The sequence below is a fragment of the Mastigoproctus giganteus genome, chromosome 3 (genome assembly GCF_048544385.1).
Source record: "Mastigoproctus giganteus isolate SK-2022 chromosome 3, ASM4854438v1, whole genome shotgun sequence".
In the NCBI taxonomy this organism is placed as follows: domain Eukaryota; kingdom Metazoa; phylum Arthropoda; class Arachnida; order Uropygi; family Thelyphonidae; genus Mastigoproctus; species Mastigoproctus giganteus.
The window spans coordinates 237,867,199-237,894,374 of record NC_143577.1 but is presented as its reverse complement, the minus strand read 5'-3'; the positions used below and the strand labels follow the sequence as shown (position 1 = coordinate 237,894,374).

Sequence of the window (27,176 nt, the reverse complement as noted above, 5' to 3'; positions counted from 1 at the left end):
TGGGGATGTGGCGTTATGATCCATAAGCACAAACGCGGGGCCAATGGCACCTCGGAACAGACGCACATGGGGAAGGATTACCTCAGTACAGTAGCGTGCACCGGTTACAGTACCGCCTTCCTGTATCTGGAGTTGTGTACGTCCATCCAAGATAACGCCTCCCCAGACGAGAACACCTCGACCGCCATATCGATCCCTTTCAGTGATGTTTGCGGGGTGATACCGTGTGCCAACCTCTCGCCAGAATCGCTGCTGAGACTGAATCTACTCTCATCAGTAAAGAGTACCTTAAGTAAAGATTTTGTGGTTGTAACCTTTAGAAATAGTGTTGGTCCTTAAACTTTACACACCTGTGTGTGTGAGAGAGAGAGAGACTTAACCGACTCTAGTACACTTATTACTAAATATTCTTATTAGTGCCCTCGCGGTAGCACGGTGGATGTAATCATAATCTTCCTCACACTGGTTGGAAAAGCTTGGGTTCGAATCCCATTAGTGATGCCAGGAATTTATTTACGTTCTTCACAACTTGGCTGAGTTAGTCAGGCGAGGGTTGCATATCTCCTGGAAGCTCGGGTTTTTCGTTCAGCAAACAGGTAAATCGACTAAAGAATACACATCTTCCAGACACACAATATACTTACTCCTCGTGGCCTTAGTTAACATGCACACACTTTATTAAAACATGTCTTAACATACTGTATATTAGTAGTTTCTGTGAGCTAACGTTGATAATATCGTCTAACAGGCCGCCGTAGCCTAGTGGTCAGGCGCGCGAGTGCATAAGTACACGTGCCTTGAGTGACCGGGGTTCAAGCCCGTGACTGCTGAATACGGTGCTGTTTCTTGTATTCTGTCTATCTTGTTAACTCCTCTGACTGTTTGGTCGTCCCGGAGTATAAACAGAAAATTTATTTTTTAAAGAGAAGAGTTAAAGGTAAAAGTTAAGATTAGTTTATAGTAGGACGAAAATAATTAACTTATTGAATTGGTGTGCAACATAAACAAGGGAACCCACATTACCCATAGCATGTGTGTCCTTTCCTTCAATCGGGCTGTAATGAACTCTTATTAATTGGTGTCAACAAAGCTCGCAACAGCGAAGTTGAGTTTTCACCTGTAACCTCTTGGTTACGCTTTAAAAATCTAGGACATGCTGGATAGGCGAGTCAGAGCTACATTTATGTATTTCTCCACGCCCTACTACCCTTTTATTATCTGAATTATATTTGGGAAAAAGTTCCTCTGTTATCATACCAATTATGTTTAATAATAAACGGATGAAATGTTGAATGGTGAATAATACTAGTAGGATTCAGTAAAATACTTTAAAATAAGTTTAATGGGGAAATAAACGTGGACATAGTTTTGCGAAGACATATTGACATATATAAGACATTTATGTGATAATTTTGAAGTACGTGATATAAACAATCCGTGAGTTATAAATATTCGATTTCAATTGCTGACAAAATCCTATATTTTTTTTTTTTTTTTTTTTGAATATTTTCACTGTATTCACCCCTAGGTTCAATATACTTACTGTAGTTAATCTTCAAAGAGCTTAATTGTTCAAAAAAATTAATCTTCAGGTTGTGCATCAAAGGCTTCCTTAGCTGCTTTTATCTCTTTATCTTTAAAACGAGACCATGAAACTTGATTTCTGAACAACTAATGGTGACTTCGGACAAGATCGGGGTGGGTGGGATTAATTGCTCAAATCTGAACCAAATATCCCCCCCCTCTCTCTCTCTCTCTCTCTCTCTCTCTCTTTTTACTGAATTGCAACTTTGAACTTTAGCGTAAGACTGGCATAATATTCCCCTGTTACTGTGGTTTTAGGTGCAAGATGATCAATTAACAACAATCCTTTTGTGTCCCATAAAATTGAGGCCAATACTTTTCCAGCTGATGGTTAAGTTCGAAACTTTTTCGGGGTGGGAGGTTCCTTGTATTTTCACTACATGCTTTCTAACGTGGATCATAAAAATGTAGCCAAGTTTCATCAATATTCACCAAACGACATAAAAATATATCTGGATTGGCAAGAATTACTTATAAATTCTCTTCTGATGAACTCCACTTGGTGATGTCTGTCATGATTAGAAAGGTTTCTGGGAACCCATCTTTGGACATTCCCAAATGCTTGTGTATTATTGTTGAAATGCAATTATTACAGAACTGATCACTTCAGATAGCCGACCGACTAGACCGTGGGTCATCCTCAACTGACTCCAGGCCTCTTTTGAACTCTGTTGACGGTCTTGCAGAACTAGCATAACTGGATGATTCTTTCCCAAACACTGTAGTCATTCATAGATTTCTTTAGCATTTATGCCATCTTTGATCAAAAATTTGATTACTGAACGATGTTCGATATTCATTCTTCGTCCATTACATAAAAAAAAAAATTAAATTTTAAAAACTGCATAAGACATTGACATTTTTTTTTAATGTTATTTTATAAGACATTAAGCCATCCAAACAACGTATTTTATAATTTATTAATAAATTTTATGTACCCTGTGCTCAAAGTTTTTGATGACATTTCGTATGTAGCCGTTGTAATTAGTTACAATAGAATTGGTATTGGGGGTGGGGGAGTTTTGTTTTCATGTGCCGTTTATGGACTGTTTCTATCATATGTATTTAACGATATTAAGGCTTGAAAGTGTACTGGGGCTTTATGGAGACCCTGCACTTAATTTGTTGACATTGGTCACGAAGCGGTGTTTGTATACTTGCAACTCTACTTATCTTGCAAATAGTTCCTCTTACGTTGATAACAAAATTAATATATCAATCATAGGAAGTTCAGTGCACTGAAGTGTTTGCCTGTCAAAGTTCATGAGAAGTCTCTCGTAATCAGAGAGAGAATTTTATTTAAAATAAAATCTACTGTATAAATTTCCCTCAGTAGTCAAGTTCTGGAAACTTCTTTTCATAGACTGCATGAAAAAAAAAAACTTTTTTGCAACAGCGGCGTTTATTTAATGAAAATTTTACCTTTCTTTGCGTTTAAGTGTCCCTCCAGTTCATATAGACATGCATTCGCTATTTTTGGTTTGTCTAATGGAGCTCTACGAAGCACATAAGCTTAATTTAAATCTATCCCGTCACGTGACTGCATGTAAAGATGCCCTTGGTGTTTAGTTTACTCAAACTTTTGAAAACCCCGACCCAGTCGCCCTGCAGATGCTTGGTTTTAAAACTCTGTAACGTAACAGAACTGAAAGCTGTCTTGATAAGAATTCCCGTTCAAGTCCTTTACTAAGCTTGTTGCCCATCTTTGTACCTTTCCTGTAGGTCCACATTTTCCCCTAAAATGAGTTTCCATGCCTGATTGCAAGATGTAGACTAATCATTCATTTATATAATGGAATAATAACTTTGACTCTACTTGTAAACTACCTGTATCATTGACAGAATTCCACAAGTTGGTCTAGTTATGTCAGAATTATTCTTTGCATCCAAATCTTTTGTGGTCACTTCATTAGTAGATAGATCTTTTAGCAAAGCCATACTGTGGTTCCTTTATAACTGTATAGCATATGTAATTTGTTATTGAACTTATGTTTTTAAATAATATAGTAATCCGTTTCTTAGTAACAACGATAACCAAAGGATAAATAAATCTCCGTTAAGATCACTACAACCAAATAAGAGTTCCAGTTTATTCTTCAAAAATCACGCACAGTATGTACACTCGAAACCATTGAGAGAATCAAATTGGGTCTGTGTAGAACACCTAGTTCAAAACCTAGCCAAGAAACCAACGGGGAATGCATCATCTCTGACTTCAATACCCTTCTGTATTGAAGTGATGCATGATGAAACTAAGGAAATTTTGAAGTGTAGAGTTATGACTTCTCAAAGGTGGGAAGAGTTATGACTTCCCTACTTATCTTATATCATGTCTAAGTCACCGTTATGTGCAATCATTGCATAGATTTCGTCTCGTGAAAGTAAAAACATTTTTTCACCTAGGCGCAGCAAGACTTGAACAACTGGCGCGCTGTTCGTTTTATTTAAGCTTGTTTTCCTAGTGTTAGTTTCCTGTTCATTTGAAACATCGGTACCCTTGGTATACCTTACCAATATCGACAATAAACAAAAACACTTGAGGTGCAGCAAGCCTTATTTTGACGGATATCTGATAAACACGTATCCGTATTATCCATAATTGATTTTAGTTGAATCCTTAAGTCCTCCATAACGATATTGACAAAGATCCTTGAACCACTTTTGTTCAAATATTTCGCCTCCACAAAACAGGTTCATTCTACCTACAAGTGGACCACTATGTTAAAAATTAAATTTACTCCCAAAATCCGCAAAGTTTTCAGCATATAATCACCTCCTATCGTGTCTTTGCAGACGTGTGTATTCATTCTAACAAACTCACAGCATTGTTTCAGCATGGTTCTATATTTATCCAACACATCGTCAGTTCATGTACGCTTAATATCATTAGTCTCACCCCTCTTGGAATTACAATCTTTTGGTTCTATCATCAATTGTTGCTGATGCACCCTGGTCTACCCATCCTTATTACCAATGCTGTTACCTGTTTCTCTGACAATGAAATATCCAAATAAAACCCAATCCTTTTCACTCAGAACGGTATGCTCTTCACTATTCTGTTCTGAAGCCCAAATCGGGGGTGCATCACTTGGCAGGTCACTAGATACTTCAGTCCTTGACGAGTTCCCAGTTTTATGTCTATTGCATTCAACCGTTTCTTCAGTGACTGAATTTCATCTCTTAATGCACCAAGCTGTAATTTAACATCTGTTTACTGCTTACATGGGGAGCAAAACAAATGATCAGTTAAATAAAAAAAAATAAATAAATAAACTCTCATATTAAAGCCACCAAAGAATAACCTCATGTGCAATATGTCCATAAATTGTGTGTTTTCACAGATCGGTTTGACTGTTTTGCTAGACGAAAATCTTCTAGTTTCCGGAGAAACTAGAAGATTTTCGCCTGAGACCGATTAACTCAGCCATGGAATGAAAAAAAGCCCATAAGTTTCTCGCTTCATTGACGGATTCAAACCGAACCTCTTTTACTGGCGGGGGGAACAGTGATTATAACCATTGATCACTGGTATGTAATCCTGATAATCTTCAGTTGAGTTAGGCTTACATACTAAATTGACCCTAGAAATAGCATTAGTTGAGGCATATGATGCAAGGAAGCAAGCTTATATAGCATTAGCCAAAAAAAAAAAAAAAAAACCCCTTCCCATTTCACCCATCCGGTCACTCCAAATGTTTGTCTAGTTCAACCTTAAATTTAATTAAGCTATCAACTTCCACAACAACAGATGGAAGTGTGCTCCAGCAATCAACTACCCGCTGGCTAAAGGCAAACTTCAGCACATCTATTCTGCAACTGTCTTTCCTCAATTTGAATCTCTGCCCCCTCAGGTTCTTAATCTGAGCAAGCGGAAGTATCCCGTCAACATTGAGCCTGCTCAAATCATTCAAGGGCTTATACACCTCAATCAGCAGATCACCTCGCAGAATAGTGAAGTGCCTAGTCTTCAGAATTTAAGCATTTCTTCGTAAGCGCACCCCTTTGTTCTTCTCACCAATCTTGTTGCCCTTCTCTGTACTCGTTCTAGCAACTCTACATCCTTCGTAAAATGAAGCCTCTAGACCTGTGTACAGTACTCAAGGTTTGGCGTGACCATTGCCTTATACATTTTTTTTTTTTTTTTTTTTTTCCATTTATTGAGTATAGCGATCCCTAGCCAAAAAAAAAAATCTAGCAAATCCGCCATACATATAGTAAAGTACAGTATACAACTATTAACAATACAAATTTCACATTACAAATCATTTGTAATGTGCAATGGTCATCCCCTCATCTACAGCACAACAACCTGGCAAATAGGCTACAGCAGAAACCGATGAAGAGCAACTGTCCACAGATCAGCACAAGCATCACGTCCTAGAGACTGATCATCACAACGAGCTGGACAAGTAGGCTACAACAGAAACCGATGAAGAGACACTTTCACAGTGAGCACAAGCATCACATCCTAGAGATTGATCATCGCCCGTATTCTCCAAAAAACAGAGTTCAACGAACAGCCATCTACCAGCAGCCAGAGAGCTTAACAGAAGTTCCTCATATTAACCAGCAAAATCAAGCTGGAAGAAGGTGTTATTGCAGGATAGAATCCAAGAAAAACAACAATTAAGGCTTCTTGCCAACTGAGTTGGCAGGAGCAGAAGTGGACATCCACCCATTAAGGAAATAGAGTACCAACATCCTGTCCACCTCTGTAAAGAATTCTCTGTTCCTATATAAAAAATAACATCCTGTTCCATGTAAAGAAGAGGGTACAGTCCACCAATTCATACATTATTCAACCTTAACTCTTCTAATTGCAAAAGTATATTCCTTCTCAAGAAAACTGAATTTTCAAAATTTTGAAAGGCAATAAAATTTTCCCTTGTTTTAATAAGCAATGGCTCAATCCTTTTTGTGTTTCCGTGCACAACTATTACCATATCATCTGCATAAGCTATTGTGTGTGTGAGTGGTCAAATTCTCTCTTGAGCCAATCTTCCAAAACTAAGTTCCACATTAAAGGACCAAAGACAAATCCCTGTGGGCAGCCTCGAATCACACGACGCGTAATTGATTCAAAATTCGACTTAACTGTTACTGTGCGATCCTTAAAATAATCTTTAATTATAGAGAAAATATTAAAAGAACATTTAGCCATTCGCAACATCATCAGTCCACTGTCCCAACTGATGGAATCCAAGGCACCAGCAAAGTCTACAAAAATTCCCAAGGTATATTTATAATTCGATTCCCAAACATTGGAACTAAAGAGTGAAGCGCATCCTCAGTACCTACACCAGGAGTGAAACCATATTGTTCGTTAGAAACGCCAATATATTACTTCTTTGGTAGATAGCAATCCGCATGGCTAAAAGCTTCTCATAAACTTTACCAATGCCAGGAAGCAATGCAATAGGTCTATACGAAGCAGGTGAACTGGTTGGCTTGGTTGGAGATTTTAGGATAATCATGAGCAGTGCATCCTTCTAAGGAGACGGAAATACACAATCTCTTAAACAGTTGTTAAAAACTTGTAACAATTCGTTCGAATAAAGATTAGAGAACTTTTTGATTACCTCTCCCTCCAGTAGCTCCATACCTGGACATTTGTTATTTTTAATGGACTTAACAATGGTGAGAAGGTCATCTGGGTAAAGGATAATTCTTCAATGTCGTTACCATACGACTCATTCAACGCCTGCATATGACGATGTTCTAGATTAACATATGGGTTATCAGACATGTTATCATTACCTATAAGGTGATCTAAGATTGCACTCATGGAATCTTCTCAACGACACGTCTCAGTGGTGCCCTTGCCAATAGAATATATAACATCAGCAGCTGCTCTGAATTTGCCAGTACAAATTTTATAAACAAATCCCCAAGGGTCATTATTTCCTGCTGTTTTCACCAACTTTTTCCAGCAGTCATACTTCTGTTTAGCGATAGCGTGGACATACTTATTACGAAGACTTTGATAGTCTTTCTTTAATCGAATAACTTCCAAGGCACTTTCCCTACGTTTGCTCTTCTGAAATTGCTTCCTAGCCTTATTAACCTGTTTTTTCAATAGAGTAAGCTGAAGTGTGTACTACTTAACTGGTCTGTTTTATCTGTTTCCGTTTCATAGCAACTACACAGCATCATAGATAAGTTTTTGCAAAAACCCTACAGAATTCTCACCTATCATGTTAAATAACTCGGAGATCGCAATCGTGGTCCGCTGAAGACTTCTCTAAAAGTTATCCCAGTTTGCATGCTTGACAAAAAGCGCTGTAATTGATTCAAGCCAACACTGTTTTCCCCTATGTGTATTTATTTCATAAAATATCGCAAGATGATCACTCAACACCCAGTCAGATTTGACTTTCCATTCACAGACAAATCTAGCGCCAATTGAGTTTGTAAGAGTTACGTCTATATTTGATTCACCATTTACTGTCCAAAAGGTGGACTCCTCCCCAGGTTGATTATGAACCATAAGCTTCCGCTCAGCTATCATATCATCTAAAGCCTTCCCTCTATCATCAGTAGTGCCACTGAACCAAAGTGAACTCTTGACATTAGAATCAATTGCAAACAATACAGGCAAATCTCCTAGGTTATCAAGAACACTATCCATATAAACAATATATGGACGAATGTCAGAGTTGTATTTAAAAATATATTGAAACAAATACAAATGCGCCAACAGTACACTGAATGTTAACACAAACCGCATGACTGCTACATAAGGATTAAATTTTGGTTAATACTAAATCAGAATTAAAAACAATTATTGCAGCTCTCACTTCTGGACAAGGATTATATATGACCCTACAGGAAAGGGGATAACCAACTATCTTATCATTCACATAATAAGGTTCTTGGATGCAGGCAACATCAATATTTTCTCGTTGACATACAATTTTTATTTCATCTGCAACAGATCGAGAATGCTGCTCATTCAGCTGCATTATTTTCAAACCTTTAAATGAACTTATATTGTGAGTGTACTGATTTGAGTTACAGTAATTCGGACTATTGGCCATAGTTACGAAAGGATTCAGCCGTACCCAGTTTAAGTACTCTTTGATATTCTGGAAACTTTTCGTCACGAACAGAATGGTTTCCCACATGATTTCTAGCAATACAGTTCGAACACGCAGCCTCTTTGTTAATGTCTTTGCAATTTTTATATGTATGGCCTTTCTCAGCACAATGGCCGCATATAGGATCTCGTCGTCCACATGTTTTTGTAAAGTGTATTCGTGTCAAACGGCACCAGGGGTTCCCTCATCTCCGCGTAGTATACATTGTCATGTGAAACAGAACACTGTTGAGGCCAGAGATTTAAAAGTGTATGGATATTGTACATGTGTACTGTCGTGTGCCGTTGTTCATCTTGTCATTTAGCCGCTGATCCCTACTGAGGCCCAACGTTGCCCACACTTGGCCCCGTGGAGGCAGACCAGGTACACCAATATTACAGTATTTACTCTCGCAGGCCCTTCCACCTAAGGCACATGTTTTGGTAGTATGCCGAAAACCCTGACAATTGTAACATACAGTCACAAGATAGACATCAGTCCAACAAACAAGAGCTGCTGTTGCATTAGAAAGATTCTAATTCTTTGTAAAACCTCCAAAATCCAGTTATTCCCGGAATCAGTGACCTCAGCAACCACTCCTCTTTCGTCAATCTCAAATGCAAAAGATTTTTCTCATTCATGTCACGTAATCATGTCCTTCTGAACTTCCTTACTAACATCATACACGATTAACTTCATTCCAGGTATTTTTGGAAATCCAAAAGCTAATCCAAGTCGTGTCAATTGTTCGCACTTTTTTATTTCTTCTGTCTTTTTTAGTTTGCGTCTCTAAAACAATGCCACGATCAAATACTTTTCTTACCTTCCATATCCTGACCCCACTCAATGAGGTTTCTCATTTCCTTATCCACAGCAATTCGGACATCACTACTTTTAAGTATAGTCTTCATTGGCTTGAATTAATAAAACATACTCATCATATGTTCTAGCCGCTTCGTCGTTTTAGGAACTCACTTCAAGCTCACGTCCTTTGCAACCGAAGTTATGTCACTCTTAAGTTACGTCATTGCATTACACAAAGGGATAATCACCTTGTCTCTGCTAGCAAAATTCCTATACATCATTGACAAAACTCTATGACCTATTCTGGCAGCCCGGTCTGCACTGCTCAGAGGACTTCATATCTGCCTGCACAAATACCCCCAAGTCTATTTCATTCTCCACCTCCCTGAGTGTAGTACCACACAGTTGGTACGTTTCTCTTGGGTTACTGCTGGAGTACATGGCATACATGACATAAGCTATAAAAGCGATGAACTCATATTCGTAGGTGCCATTCCCTTCTGAGTCATAACACCCTCCAACGAAGTACTGTATTCGAAGTCAATCTTGAAGTATCGACTTCTGATACTTCAAATGCCCTAATATTTCCTGATATTCTTCATGCCACTTCAAAACAGTAGAGGGCCCATGAACCGAAAATGTTGTCATCCCCAGGATGACAAGAGTACAGGAGTAATAGAATCTTGCGTGTCTCCTAAATGTTCAACAAAAGGCACAACCTGATCATCTAGAACGAAACCTTGCACACAGTCTGGTTGAAGTTCGTAGGAAAAACAAAGCTTCATTGCATTGTTTTTCCTGCGAACTCTGTCTGGCATCATTAGAGTATAGGCAAATTTTCAGACCACATCACAGCTTTCCAATCATCAATAAAGTCTTATTGCAGTGTTTTATATGCGCAGCTGTTAACATTCACTTTTTCGGGGAACGCTACTCCTGATATCCATGTTATGCAATTTTCTTCGCAGTGTTCTCCTATAAATCAGCTGACGAGGCCCGTGGTTAATGGTTTGTAGAAATTCCTCTTGTTTGAAATCGTTTTTCGTTTACCAGATGCGTTATTCATCGCCGTCACGATCGCCCAGCATAGACCTTTGACCACAATTCTGCCTCTGATGTCTGGTTGGTTTTTGAGTAACACCATTTCTTAAATAACTCTTATTACTGTTTCTGAAACATCAGCAAATTTAGCTACTTCTTTAACAGTGTCCTTTACACCTGCCAAACACTGTCACTCCTTTTTACACTCATCCTTTGTGACAAAAACCCTTGCGCCTTCAGTCATAGCTGCTATACCTGCAAACAGAGAAAACGGGACAGTGATTATAACCATTTTTAACCGAATATCCTCGTAGCCAGGTGGGCAGGAGCAGCAGTGCGTAGCACACGCTTCTTGATTAGTCCGGGGTTCGAGCCCGTGACCACCAAATACGGAGGATGCGGAAAGGTCACGGAATGACCACTGCATATCTCCGGAGCAATATGGCCTTAGTTGCTAATGCTCCTAAAAACCAAATAACAACCGAATATCCTAATATTTTAATTTACGTGCTGTAAACAAACAAGTGTATAGGATAGACGTATTCAATCTTTTATATGCTCTAAATACCAGTGATTAAATGTATTGTCCGGTGTCTATATTTTGTTACCCTTATTGTAACTGTTAACGTCGCTGTGGTGAAATAATAATAAAAATAATCTCAGCACAATGGCTCTTTCTGTTCTTCATTCCTATACTTTTGGTCCACTTCGGGGGCCCCTTGTTAAGTAGGGGCCCCAAATACGTCACTCTCGTTTCGTTACTGAGCTTAGTGATTTTATGGAATTTTTGATGTGACTATCGCTCAGTGGTCAGCTTTCCATCCAGTACTTAGATACAAAATATTAGCGCTGTTGAAGTTTGGTTTAGTTTGCAGAGAGAATCAAACCATAAATGAAACAAATAGCTGAGGTACCTTTTTAACGAGAGAAATCTAGGGGGGGAGAAAATTGTGGCGAATATGGGAAGTGACCAATCACAAGGAGCAACCCAAGTCAACAAGGAATTAATGAAAAGACGTTGAAACAGACTGAAATCTGTGCAACATACCTTCGTGGAATTGAGGGAAGTTCCTGTGGCCTGATGGACGAGTGACAGAATGAGAATCCGGAAATACTGCTGCTGTGGTGCCGGAAGAATCCCTCCTGCGAATGGTGGCCTATTTTTATATCTGCCCTATTTTTTTCATATACATTTCCTTGTAAGCAGAGATTTAGTGTGCGATCTGTGAGCACGTAACCGTTGACAGAACTCGAAGATCATTAGAGAGTAATATCTTAATTTTTATAAAGTAATATCAGCTTGTTAATTGTACATGAAATATAAGGAACGTATCCTGGTCAGTATAAGTGGTGATCCATTGTTATGTACCGTGAATACATGAAATTCATGTTGCGATTTATAATAACTAGCAGGGAAGATAGTACTTTTGTATAATGAAGTACAGTACTACACACACACATGGCACAAACTGAAAAGCGATGAACTCAAGCGTAGGTGGCATTCCCTATTGACATCAGCATGACGCCTTCGTGGTAGCACAGTTAGTAGAATCGCTGTCCTCCCACACCCGGTGGAAAAGACCTGTGTTCATGTCCCGTCGATGGCGAGAGGAATTTTTATGGGCCTTTTTCACAACGTGGCTGAGTTAGTCGTCTCAAGCGAGGGTAGCATGGTTTTTTCTCCCGGAAACTCAGGTTTTTCATCCAGAAAGCAGAAAATCGACCATAGAACACACACAATAGGGCCTTAGTCGCTAATTGTACTAAAACCTAATAACATTACCATGTTTAACAGTTATGTGGGCTAGAACAGCGGTCAACCCAAACTAGTGTATTACTGAGTACTTGCGTGTAACCACTGCGACCAATATTAGTTTTTCATATGTTTAAGAGTTATATTAAATTATCAACAAATTGACAGAAATATAACTATTAAAAAAAAAAGTAAAGTGCAGCTATTATCAACCCACTGCAGGATGGAAGCCTCCTCAACAATTCATGCTGAGGGAAATGGACCATAATCTGCCACGCTGGTCCAGTGCGGGTTGGCAGATCGACCGTATTCAGCAGTCAGGGGCTTGAACCTCTGTCTACTCAAGGAGCGTGTACTACTGTACTCCCGCTCCTGACCACTTGGCTACGGAGGCCGTCTATACTGAATATTAATTAATAAATATTAAACGTAATTTTATAAATTTCTTAACCAACTTATTTTCTTACTATTAAAGAACTTCCTCCAAACATCCGTGAAGTAGAAAATGTCATATTCACAAATTTCTTTATTTTATTATTATTATGAAATATACGCCTGTGAAACTAAAAAAAAAATAATGAGAATCATGTCATTCCACTTTCTTCCTACTCATTTTCTTTCCCGAACAAGTGAACCAGGAAAATTAGCAAAAAAATTTCTCTTTCTTGGTGATTCGCTTCTACTTCTCTCTATCAGGGTGATGCGGGATTTTTTTTTTTTTTTTTTTGTGGTACACCATAAGCCTCAGGCTTCCTTGCACCACATGGCTAATAATAAATACCTGTCAAACAGATGAACCAGAAAAATAAAATTTTTTTTGCTATTTTCCCGGTTCACCTGGTTGGAAAAAAAAACTAGAAAGAAAGTGGAATGACACATGATTCTCATTATTTATTTTATTTTTTTTTTCTCTCACAGACGTATAAATCTTTATTTTACTATTATTATTTCATAATAATTGTAAAGTAAAGAAATTTCAGGTGATTCCTCTTTTTATTCCAATGTCTGAAGACCTAGATCGATTCCTTTTATTCTTAAAGAAAATCGGCCCTTTCACATTTTGACTTTGTTTCTTCTCAAAAGGCGGCTGTTGAACTTGGTTTTAATCGTTGTCTGTGTTTTCCATTCAGCAAACGTACATGCTTGGCTGCTTGCTTTGATGGTCACTAAGTGGTTGGGAAATGCCCTCAACATTTTGTGTACACACACACTTGGAGTTTACGCTAAATTTATTTGACTAAACCGTCAAATGCGTCTAATTGTTCCAGCCCTTGACCCGATGATGTTTACCGTGGTGTAGATGGAAGTCCTGCAGTTTCAATTAAGGCTTTGTTTACTTCACAGATCATCCTCAATTCTGCACAAAGAGGATATACAACTACGAGATTTACTACGCTGTCATAGAAGGAAACTGGGTGTTCACCGGAGAGAGAGCAAACACAGGAAGTATCCAGGGACTGATCTTATTATCTCACTGACAGACTTCAGCTTACGTTTTCATTCAAACTTGTTTTTCGAACTGTTTTTTTTTATTCGCTCGAAGAGAACAAAGCAAGTTTCCTGTCCCCGTCCTTAAAAAAAAACTTAACCATTTCTTACGTATGGATTAAATGTGTTTTTTTTTTTTTTTTTTTACAGCAGATGCATTCTCGAGTCTGATATGTTGAATTACTAAATTATGCAGTCACTGACCACAAGAATTATTATTATTTTTTATCGCCATAGCAATTTATTTATTTCTGCTTATACTTGCATTTCGTGTTTCCTTGCTCAGTCATGAACTTTTAAGACTTTTTTTTTATCCTTTTCGGTAATCCGATTTCCTAACGAAATGTTTCATTGAAGATGGGAAGAAAAATCTTATTGCCACCATATAATCTTTCGTAAAAGAGTTAGCCGATCCAGTCTTTAAGTTAAAGACGTAATGTTATCTAAAATTACACCATGGAGCCACAATTTTTAGTTACATTTTTATTTCTTTCATTTCTTATTTTGTAGAGGAGAGATCGATCTTTATTTTTTGTGTATTAAAAACAAAATATCATTTGGAAGAAAAAAGTAATCCAAAGCTTCAAAAAATATTTAAAAAAAGGGTTTGTCATCTACCGAATCAGGGCAGATAAAGTCGCTAATTTAAGAGAAAAGCTTACGCATAATTTTTTTTTTCTTTGTTCGTAATAGTAATCCGTGAATTTGTCTAAAAAAAACAATTTTTGTTTTTTTTTTACTTTCTTTTATTGATTTACGTTTTTGTGACCTCTTTTGTATTTAATCTCGCACACACAACATTGCATAATACACTATCTGTTTTAGTTTTATCTAAAAGAGAGCACGCCACGCTTCGGGCAAATCACGCACTATCATGATATTTTGGTTTTATTTGTAAACCAAAATTAATGTTCACATTCTGTATTTTAACAAATGAATTTAATACTTTTAAGAACTTGACAGTTGTTTTTGTTCGATGATTGTTAATATACAGATAAATTACAATAAATTTCTTAATGAAATTTATATATTCTCTATATTATCTCGTTAGGGAGCGCCATTTTATATGGCATAAAGGTATAGTGAACATATATTATGTCAAGCTTAGGTAAGTCATAAATATACGAATATATAGGAAATATTAGGGATATATTTTTATTAAATTGAATAGGCTCAAAGTTAGCGTTATTTACAAAATTGTTTGAAAACTCCCACATCAATTTTATTTGATTCTATGCAATGCTTGTTTATTCATAATGTTTGAAAGATGTGAATAATCTCCTAATTTTTGAAAATTAAAAAAAAAAAAAAAAAATTGAACAGACAGCTGAATCAACAACTTGGTTGTTTTGGGCTTGCATTACCGGTAACAAAATGAGCCACATAATTTTGAATCTCCTATGTGACTACGTTAGGTGTGTTTTTAATTGCCAAAGCAACTAAGAATATGAGGCGTCAGTATGTTGTGCCTGTGAGATGTGTATTCTTCAATCGGTTTATAATTTAAACCTAGTGTACAACTTTTATTTACCCATCAGACAGAGGTCTATTACTAGTCATAATTACTAGGAATAAAAAAAAAAAAAAAACTTATTTTTAAAAAAATATCGAAAGTAAAAAAGATTTGATCCCAATGAAAGCTTCAGAAAAATGCCAATAAATTAAAAGCATTGCTATTTTGTCACTGTTTTTTATTAAATTAAAGCATTGGATTTTATAATGTAATATGTATTTTAAAGCTTAAGGTCGTAATTTTCTTCAATTTATACACTACCTTCCCAAAAGTACTGGAACAAGAATAAAAACACAAGATAGCATTACATACGTGAAAGAACGTTTTAGAAATATTTACAAAACATGTGGTTCAACCAAAAGTAAGTCCATATATAAAAAAAGAAATGTAATTTGATACTGAACAATAAATTGGTTTCCGCATTTTAAGGAAGACATTTGAATCGGAGAGTCTTCTCGAAGACAGAATTTGTCTTCAAAAAGACGGTATTTTATTCTATTTATTTATTTTTGAAAGCAAGCAAACTGGATCATTTGAAGAATTTTTTTTTAACTCACCAGTCGTAGGTAATTCTCGAAAGAAATATCGGAACTCAGTTTCTTACTCTAGAGAATTTTCGAAAACCACTTTTCTCCTTTTTTAAACAAATTTATTTCTTATACGGAAAATTAAATAGACATCGATTAGGTATAAACAAGTGTGGAAATTCTGTAATTTTAGGGTTTTTAAGCGCAACAGCGACATAGACCATATTGCACCGTATATATTATGTATGTAAATTGCTTGCATTCTGTAGTCAAATTGCCTTTGTGATGTACACAGAACCTGAGTTTCCGGGAGAGAGGAAAGAAAAGAAAAAAAACACTCGAATAATCCAGACTAGTTCAGCTGCTTTGCGAAAAAATGCCCACAACTCTCCTCAGTGATTGGATTCGAACACGGGCCTCTTCTCCCCCCCCCCGGTGAGGAGGATCGTCTTATATATATCATGTCACTCATGAGGGCTTGCTTTATTAGATTTATTTAAGAATTTTGTTTTAATCTTATCCAAAAGCTTCGTAGCACATTTGAAAACTCCATCGGCGTAAAAACTCTTGGCTGTTGCCAATGCTGTGCTGAAGCTGACACGAAGAAAAATTTTTCGAAAGAAGGAGAGAGTTAAAAAAAAAAATTAAACAAGTTTAACTTTGTCAGAGTTTAATTGTAAAATACGTCACCCGCATGCGTTCCTAAGTTATGAGCACATACAGTTTAAAATTTTCATAAAAAATCAATTATTATTAAAGTTAATGTCACTCCCCGTAAGACTGAAAAACTGCTAGGGAAAAGAAACAGCGTCCCCCCCCCTCTTTTTCTAATTAAAAGCGTAAACAAAAAATATTAACGATAAGCACTGAAATTTTATTAATGGTGTTTTCTAGATCATATTTATTTAATTATGAGGTATCGTTTTTGGCATAGAACAAATTTATTTGTTATTTTTTTTCGAAAAGTACCGGGTTAAAAATTCAGTTGGCAAACCTGTCTCTGTAGGTAGGTATTATGAAGTTGTGATTATATTTGTCTATTTACTCATATTTATACAAGTCGCAGTTTTATTTTGAAGATTTAATACAACGTTGTGTACGACGAAAGATATTTTAAAAAAAAAAATTTTTTTTCATGTTACAAAATTAATTATTATTATCATCTTTGGACGCCTGATCTGCTCTTTACATTTTACTTTTCTTGTAAAACTTTCTTCACTTTCTCATAAAGTCAATAAGTAAATACTCCGCATGAAAACAAACTTGAAGTTGGATAAACGAATTATTATTTAATAATTTATATATTTTGAATTAATTAATTTGCGATCTTTATAATTTTTTTTTAATTCATTCAACCGGTTTTCCTGTTGTTACATTGGTAGTGATTATTATCGCTGCTCTGAAAAAAGCTCTTCTTACATTCGATTTTCTTGCCAGTTGCCATAGTTACCGCATTCACCTCTATAGTGTCTTTCTCTTTTTTTTTTTTTTCGGCGGTACTCCCTGAATGTTGGTTTGAGTAAGATAATGACATCAGCCCTTAAAAAATTGCACACATTAAGAGAGAAACTCTTATCTCAGTTTTGCAGAGACAATAACATGCTTTAAAGTCAGCTTATGTTTCATTGAACTCTTCAGCTTGGGGCGAGAGTTCAAAAAAAAAAAAAAAAAAAAGGGTATTTATTTATTGACATCTTGTCAAAATTCTGGCTCTCGTTATTTTTAATTACTAAATGAACATGAAAGCAAGCTATGGCAATGAAATCCCCTAATTTTAAAACTGAAATATTTCCAATTTCAATAGTTTAGTTTATTATGAGATATACTTAGAAAATGTGTTTTTCTTTTTTTAATCTTAGTGCTAATTTTCAAGTAGTTACAAGTGTCTGCAGAGCAGCAAGCTGATAATTTCCAGTTAATTACAGAACACGCTAAGAATGTTTAACAAAAATCAAAAATTTTTTGTTTGCTTTCCAGCCATTTTTTGAGCAGTCCCTTCTTTCATTTAATGGTTTGACAAAGATCATGTGAGGTGTAGCTTTTTTTTTTTTTTTTTATTTATTCAAGCACTAAATGTCTTTATTTTCTTTTCGTTTATTTTTTGTTTGTTTCACAAGGCCAACTTGTTTCCTTCGAAAAGTTAAAAAAAAAAAAAAAAAAACACAAAATAGAACTTCAGCTTGATATCTTGCGATCTGATATATCGCCCTCTAGTAGAAAAATTTAAAAACTTTCTACCAGATGCAGAAATACAGTTAATTGATATTTAGCTAGGCCTCTAATGATAGGGTGAAGTTTTAGTGTACAGTATTTCTCGAACATTAGTGAACTTAATGAGTACCACATGGCACAGCATTTACCCGCATCATTAAGTCAAAAAATAAATATAAATTTGCAATTACAGCCGACGGATACAATTTGCAGAAACCAGATTACAATTGTATTTTATACTGCTACCCTTTTGGACTGAAAAGTGAGCAGGATATAAGAAAGGTGAGTAGGATATTGTATTTGGAATGAAATATTAATTACGAGAGAACTTGTAAATAACTATTCTTTCGTTTTATTTTTATATGGTGTATTCTATGTAGTTTGATGCCCATGAAATATAGTGGATTTTCTTTTAATCCTTATTTAATGATTATGCTATTTCAAATCACTGCGCTGGTTATTACATTTTAAAATAATAATAATTTAAAAAATATATATGTATATAATGTTTTATATTTATTATAAAAAGTGGGCAAATGTGCATATTGTCGGTATGCCATACCTACAATATCTCCCTGGAAGAGATTATTTTCTGATCCTGCAAGTAACTTTACATCGTAGTTCTCTGAAATATTTGCTCTGTTTATGCAGGGATTAAATATCATGCCCCCAGCTCAACAGTTGTACAGCGTAGTGCTCCACCGAAATTGCCCTACTTGTTCGATTCGCTTCACCCTTTTTATATACAGTGTCCCCTGTTACCAAATATCGATTTTCCTTTTTTTTTTTTTTAAGTCGGTCTAGTTGATAGAGCTGTTGGGGCTGAATCTTTCCCATAAAGGTACTTATAAACTATCCATAAAACATCGTACCCTTTATCCCCCCCACCAGGGATTTTTCTTTTGGAATGTAATAACTATGATATAATTACTATGACTTATCAGCGTCATCTTTGCCACCGTACTAAACTGAAAAAAATATAAAATAAAGTAAATAAAAAGAAGTATCCTTCGAAACATGAAAGTTATTATAATAAATGAACGGATGTGACATTGCCCAAAATATTTACCCAGAATCCATTTCAAAATTCTTGTGGTAAATACGAACAATTATGACTAGTCCTCAGTCGGATTCGTACCGACCTCAAAAATTAATTGTGTGGAACCAGACAAGATTAACGACGGAGATTATATAACTCAATCTTGTAACCACACTTTGTGGACAAAAGGGAACGCCTGCCCATGCAACGAAGCAATGAATAATGTTGTTCCAGCATGCTTTGCTTCATCACATGTTACATGCCATCTAATCTGTCTGGAATGATTTCATTGCTGGCTGTAATTTACGAAGTCACGTTCCATAATGCCCAAGGTAATTAGTATTATGGAAAGGTAAAGGAAGCTATTTTTGAAGCAGAAGAAGGCCTGACGTAGCTGAGTGGTCAGGAGCGGTAGTGCAGTAGTAAATGCTCTTTGATTGGACTGTGGTTTAAGCCTAGAACCCATTATGACTACTAAACGATTGTTACCATGATTTGTTGTAAACTGACTACCTCTAACGACTAATCATTGTGGATTATTATCTGATATCCATATTTTTTTTTTTCCTGAAGATTTAAATGCCTTTAACTGGGAGTGTTTCATTGTTTAGATAACACACCAGTAGTAACTGACTGTGAGCCACTGATTGCCATTGAGCCATGGCCCTGTCACAGTAATACAGAAAAAAATAAAATAAATATACACATTTGTATTTATGATGTTATATAGTGTGGTGCAGACCCCACGCACACAAAAATTCAGTTTAAACAATGTATTAAAAGAAAATATAATGAAGAAATAAATTTAATATAAATTAAAAGAAATAAATAAAAAAAACGAAGAGAAGGATAGATTAATACAAGTAATAAATAAAATATACACAAACCTGCAAAAAAAAAAATTAAATCTTTATTCAAAATCTAGCAGGGCCGTATTTTGACCGAATTAGAGCCCGCACACGTCATGGCATGGATTCCATTAGGTGTCTGAGTGAGTCTAGCTCCAAATTTGACCATTCTTCCATTAGAATAGCTCTCAGTTGTGGTCTGTAAAGAATTGCAAACCCGAAGTGTCCTTTCCAATATATCGCAGACATTCTCAGATTTGGAGAATTAGGCTGCCAGGGTTGGAGAACTTGGGAATGTTCCTCGAACCATTCAGATACAATTTTTTCACGATCGATAGTTGCGTTGTAGTCTTGAAAGAATCCATCGCAATCTGGAAAATTAAGCAGTGCAGGGCGATGTTGCACCGATACCACAGAAAGATATTCTTTGGAGGTAGCACAACCTTCTAACGGTATGAGCGGATCCAGTCTGTACCAACAGAACGTACCCGATGCCACCTTAGTGTTTTACACAAGGCAGTCTGGGTGGGTGCATGACGTTCATGCCACACTTTCACCCTGTCATTGGTAAAAAAAAAGTGTAAATTGAGACGCGTCAAACCAGATGATCCTTTTCCACTGTTCCACAGCCCACCCCAGTTGAATCTTTCGATTTTTTACAGAAAGAAGAGACTTTCGTATAGGCATAAGACTACCAAATCCCAGATTCTTCAGCTCCCTCCGCATAGTTCGGTTGGAACTGGGTCTTTCTTTGTCTAAATTGAATTTTTCTGCTATTTACTGCACACGGGGCTTTCTATTCTGGCGCACAACTCGCTTTAAATTCGTGCGGTCTGACTTTTTTTCTGCATCTCTTCATTTTATAGCTGAATTCTTTCGCTTTCCACTCATTGCACACTTTTCAAATGGTTGCTTTCGACACACCAGTGATTTTCTTTATTTTCAAAATTGTGGCTTCTGCTAAACGTGCTGTAAAAAATAAAAACACCCTTCTGAAAATCGGGGAGATCACTTTTCTTCCTCATGGCTGGATCGACTAAGAAGTCTGCCCCCAACAAAGCATATATTTATCTTGGAGTTACAATACGGGCAGATATGAAGTTTTCTGAAAGTGTAAATAGGCAGCCAGGAAAGCCCATGGTGTCCTATCGATGATTTATCGAACGCTATCCCGTAGAGAGATAGGGAGGTCATAATCCCACTGTATAAGGCAATTGTAAGGCCACATTTGGAATACTGTGTTCAAGTTTGGAAGCCTCATCTGAAAAAAAAAAAAAAAAAAAAAAAAAAGTAGAGTTTCTTGAAAGGGTCCAAAGACGGGTAACTCGAATGATGAGATCGGCTGAAGGATGACCGTATGAAGAAAGACTCCGATTATGTGGGTTACAGAGCTTGGCAACCAAGCACCTCAGAAGTAACATTATTGAGGTTTATAAGGCTCTGGGAGGGATTAGTAAAATGAATGAAGGTGGAATCCTTACTGTTCTAACGAATTCCAGAACTAGGGAGGTCATAAATTCAAATTATAGGGCTTGAGGTTTAGATTAGATTGTAGGTAATTTTCTTTTAGCCGTTTATTGCAGGAACAGGTTGTCCTCGCAGGTGGTTGAAGCTGACAGTTTTAATAAATTCAAAGATCTACTGGATACTCAACTGTGTGAGGAGGGAAGCATATAATTTGTGTTTTCTTGTTGTTGTTTTTTTTTTTTTTTTTTCAGTGCAGCGAAAGCCTGTGGCTTCCTTGCACTATATGGCGAATACTATTACTGCTTTTCTTTAAATTATTGTATTATTAAACCAGGTTCATTTTAAAGTTTCTTGAAATATCTTAGTTTCTAGAAGATGACAGAGTTTGAAAATATAAAGTGATGTGTCGTAGCATGCGATTTTTTCTTTTTGTGCAAAGAGTAAACAATTGGTAGATGCTAACAGAGTACAAGCTGCTGCTACCAAAGCGCCAGGGACGGTGAAATAAAATGGTCATCCCAACTATTTCCAACTTTTATAATTGCTTGCACAAATGTTGCTGTTCCAAAAAACACTTGGAAGGAAATGCTGTTTAAGGGAAGACACATTCACTTATTGTCGAGAATTTTTTCATGAATTCAATTTCAGATAAATAAATACTCTCATATACGGTGGACGAAAGAAATACAGTTCAACACCGTAAGATGAGTAAAGAAAGAGAAAAGGCAGTTCCTGAGACTGAGAAAAGAAAAAAAAAAAGAGCATCAATTCAGTACAGCCATAATACCCTTAATATATATTTTCCTCCACCCATTTCGAATTATGCATTACAACAGCAATAATAAAGTTTTCAAATATTTTAAGAAACGAAGATTTCGTCAGTTTATGATAATTGAGTTGTACAAGAATGCGGGTGACCCCGTAATTCAATTTGTATTCCAAGAAACGCCATTCTATCATCTGTCACCTAACAGCTCGGAGATGGGAGTTTATAAAGGGCCATACCGTATTAAAAATCTCATTTACGGCTCTCGGTGCAAACCATTAGAGCGGAATGTACTCTTCAATATAAGCGACGCCTTTGTGCTATTAAGGTTATTCCTTTATGCCCTTCCACCAGAGGCCGCTCTTCCCATCAAAAATAGAAAAAAAAAAAAAAAAAATGGTAATCATCCATTTTGCATGGATAAGGAAAAAGAAAAAAAAGAACTTCGTTTTTATCGTCTTTATGTAGATAAGAGTACACAATTAACTTGTTAGACTCGACACGTAATATATCACACCCCACGTGCTCTCTGACGTCACAAAGCCACAACTGTGCGCTTTTTTGAATTTTTTATTCCACTGTTAGAACCTTATGTAACACTTCACAACCAGTTGTGCCATCTGCCGTAATAATCGTGCAGAAAAAAAATTAATAATAATAAAGCAGTCGTACGTTCCTACTGTGTAAAGGAAATTTTTAAACATCCAGCCATCCCACATCGTAGACGAGAGGTCAAAGGTTATTCATATCGCCATTCGGGAGCACAGTGTGATGACAGCTGACGAATGAGTAATTACTTGATTACCGTGTATGTGTGTTTCTGCCGGATTGCAAGTGTTCTGTCACGTGACCAGCTCTCCGATGATGCGCGTTCAAAGTTGACAGTTCTGACCATCCACAGGGTCACCAGCATCTTAGAGAAGCGCAAGTGATTGCGAACTCTACATGCGCAGTGACGTTTTCCTTAGCACTTGCCTTCTCCTCTGGCGAACGTTCAGCTAAAGCATCCCCAATAGCTAAATTTACCGTCTGTCGCTCGAGTTTCGTGGAGGGTAAAACGTCAAAAAGGGAGACGCTCGCTTCCTGTGGGTGCCCGCAGACTGTGGTATGTGTCACTGTATTTGTATGTTACGTGGTTGCATAAAATGGAGGGATCTACTTTTTGCTGTTGGTGCAGTTTGATGTCAAGTGTGTCCTGAATTGTACTCCACTTTTTTTCTTTTCTTTTTTTTTTTTGTCTTGTTATTGTGTGTGTGTCATACGGCTTATCAAGGTTATGGCCTACTGCTCCACCGTAAGGATTACACTTGTCTTTGGATAACCGCACCCTTCTTTGGTCCTGTAACTTCCCAAGGTTAGTACTTTGTGAAGTTTTTCATCCATATTTCTGATGACCAAACTCAGCAACTTACGTTATAACTTTAATGTTTTTAAATAAATTATTTCTGAAATGCAGATGAGTTCTTCCTGTTTTATTGTTTGCTAGATGCAGAATGGTCCAATTAATAATTTATAGATCTATGCACAAACTGGGCCCCAGATTATGACAGAAAAGAAATATATAAGTAACACGTGAAGACATTGCGAACAGCAAAAGAAAAAATCTAGACTCTTTCAAATGACACAACGCATCTTGCCTAATGGTTACAGAATAATTTCTGCTAATGACGGAAGAGACCTTGAATTAATTGCTAGATCCCTTTTAATGATGGTTGCAGTGTAAACGTAGCTTAAAAGGCAAGCAAAAGAGGTCACGTGTTTAAATCCATTACATTGCAAATAATTCATACTGTAGTGTTACGATCGGATAACTTCTAATCCAGCGTCTATTTATGATCAGATTTCTGGCCATCATTATTTAAATGATGGCCAGAAGTCTGACCATTGTCCATCAGTTTGCAATACACGAATTGTTTTGCCAAATAGCGATGTTATCAGAGATCACGGATCTACCCCTATCTGCTTTCTGGGGAGGCTCCGACCAGTCTGATGGTGAGAGGACCCAAGTTTAGAATTTCCGCTTTTGGGAAAGCGACTAGCGGAACCAGTCTTAGGATCCCACACGATGACCTTGTTTTCTGATAATGATATTATTAACCAAAACATTCCGATGTTTTGCTGACTGCTAGTTGAAAATGTTCATATATTAAGCTGTCGGGTGTTGATTTACAGCACTCGATTATCGTTAGCAAAAGGAGAAACTTTTTCACTGCCCGTTTACTCAGGACTAAGTTAGTTGGTCTCGGGGATTATTATTGTTTTTGTTTGGTTTACCAGAATTTTTCTGTTTTCCCCAACAGGCTCTGAAACACGTGCAGTTGTTACCCACTAATGCATCTCTTTTAAAGGTGGAACATGCGAGTTGGCTACGGTTATTAGCTTAGAACAACTATGGCAACTCACTGATCAGCTCATCACACAGTAAACATATGAAGAAACTTTGACAAACATTGTTGGTTACCAAACTAAAGTTACTTTTTTTTTTTTTTTTTTTTAAATGTTTTAAAACCAATTTTTTTGTTACATTCTGTCCTTTGTACTAAAGAAACGACAAAATACAGGGTGATTTTTGTTTTCATCATAAATTTTCTGTTTATACACAGGGATGATCACGCTGTCAGAGGAGTTCTCAGTTGAGAGAGAGAAAAGAGAATACAAGAAACAACACCGTATGTAGCAGTTATGCAGGGGTTGAACCCGGATCACCTAAAACGTGTGTACTTATGCACCCTCGCGCTTGATCACTGCTACTCATTGATTAAAAAAATAAAAATAAACCTGTTGTTGGTTTTAGGGTTTTTCATCCAGAAGCAACTTAGGCAGTATTACCCCTATATATAATACGTCTGTAAATTGCGTGTGTTCTGGACTTGATTTGCTGTTTGCTGCACGAAAAACCCGAGTTTCCGGGAGAAAAAAACTACTAATGCATTCACATCCCATAAATCCTTCGCTTCGTTGACAGGAGTGAACATTGATCTTTTCCACCTGGTGTTGGGAAGGACTATGATTATACTAACTATGCTACCCACGAGGGCATACTTTCTGGTGGCCACCACTCAAGCGGTTGGATTTAGTATCATGATATGGGATATGTTCTGTTGGTACAGATTGGGTCCTCTCATGCTGTTAGAAGGTCGTGTTACCTCCAATGAATATCTGTCCTATTGGAGCAACTTAACTCAACAGCGCTTCGTTTCTTGCGATGGATTCTTTCAAGACAATAACGCAACTATCCACCATACAAAAATTGTATCTGAATGGTTTGAGGAGCATTCCCAAGTTTCCCAACAACTACCCTGGTCGCCTTTTACGGAATCCAGTTGAGAATGTCTGGGATATGGCGGTAAAAAACTTTATTCTGGAAAAGGTTGCCCTAATAGACTTTGAATGAAGATTTCTAATTTTTTAGCCATTGAGTCTTTCTTTTCTTTGCTGTTTCGCAAAAAAATAAAAATAAATTTTTTTTTATATCAACAACATGATTACTCTGTAGAGAAATGTTTGAAGATTTGGTCAGCAACGTTGAGTACTGTAGAGGTTGTTCTCGAGTTTCTGGATGAAATTTTTACAACAGGACCATTCCTTCGGTGTCTGGCAGGGGACCAGCGTGGTTTTTAATGTTAGCCGATTTAAAGTGATTTGATTTTATTAATGGGGTTATCTGAAAGACTCTTCAGAAGGATCCACGCTCATTTCTGTGCTGAAGAAAACGATCGAAGATAATTTTTTCTGTGTTGGAAGAACATGTTCAGTGTGTCCTCCACGTTTATAAAGAGTTCTTCTAATGTTTTATGTGCTTCGTAATAAAATGGTATGATGAATGAAAAATCATCCTCTACAATTTTTAAATGTCAGATATTTTTTAAAGGAGATCATTTGAATTTTTTAAGAGGGATAAATGTTTATAGAGGGTTTATATTTTTTTGGGACCAGATGATTTGAACTTCATAGGCAGGATCATAAACGTGTTTCGGCCCATTCTTTCCTTTGATCATTTTAAAAAAATCTTAAAAAGCTTGATCCCTTAAATAAATGGTGTACAATCTGTCACAACATGTAAATCGATTGTTTTCAAGAACCTCTGTAAACAATCGATTTACATGTCGAGTTTCGCGTTTATCACTGTCACTTACCGTTTCAAGAGAGCTGTTATTGTTAAAATGATGACTGCACCGTTTGAATGATTTTTTTTGAGTCTTTATAAGCACACAGTGGCACCATCCTCATGTCATCTCTATCTAAGATGACAGTTACCGGCCCTAACTGAAAGGCCTCGCAGTATCGCTGTCACTTTCCGTTTCAAGGTAGCTGTTATTGTTAAAATGATGACTGCCCCGTTTGAATGATTTTTTGAGTCTCTGTAAGCAAACAGTGGGACAGTCCTCGCGCCATGTCTGTCTAAGATGACAGTTACCGGCCCTAACTGTAAGGCCTTTCAGTATGGCAGTTTTTCTTCAGAGCTTTATTTAGTTATTTGTGTTCCCGCGAGCATTTCTCACGACTAAGACCTCGAGTTGAGATTCTTTTGTTTCTCCTTTTGTAGGTGTCGAGACATTCTTTTGATGGATGATACTATATCTCAGCGTTTTCATGATGTATACCAATTTCTTAAAAGGGAAAGTATGCCCGTATTGAATGATCAGCCAGATTTGCATACCTGGGATACTCTAAACAGGAGGATTGCAAGTTTGCTCCCTCTCAGAAACTTCATTGATCTTGCGTCGGCTCTTATACAAGGATGGCAATTGATACTTCCAGCATATTGATGAGCGAGTTCAATTTTTGCGTCATCACTTTACAGTCACGTGTACAACACTTCTTTTATTGGTTGGCCGTTTCTGCGAAGATCACGTGATAAGCGGTAATTCAGCTCCGTCCGTTGTGTAATAAGTCTGTCCAGTCTTTTAATAGTCACGCGAAGATAAAATTCCTCGCAAGAACTTCTTGGTCAACTCGATACATCTACTTCCAAACTGAGAATCAACTCCCGGAGATGTATGACATTTCGATATAGAGGTCAATATTTTTCCGTTCGTGCGTCCTCTGTTTGGAGGAA

General features: G+C 36.9%; 1 protein-coding gene across 3 annotated transcripts in view; it reads left to right on the top strand.

The window, feature by feature from the left end:
- LOC150088917 (FYVE, RhoGEF and PH domain-containing protein 2-like) overlaps nucleotides 1–27,176 on the top strand; it is a 227,575-nt gene that overhangs the window by 38,262 nt on the left and 162,137 nt on the right. The window contains exon 1 of one of the 3 annotated variants that reach the window (XM_090369724.1): nucleotides 22,933–23,222. The exons of the other annotated variants lie outside the window; for them this stretch is intronic. The gene's annotated coding sequence lies outside the window, so the exon portion shown is untranslated. Of the gene's footprint in view, nucleotides 1–22,932; nucleotides 23,223–27,176 lie in introns of those variants that run through there. 3 annotated transcript variants of the gene reach the window in all.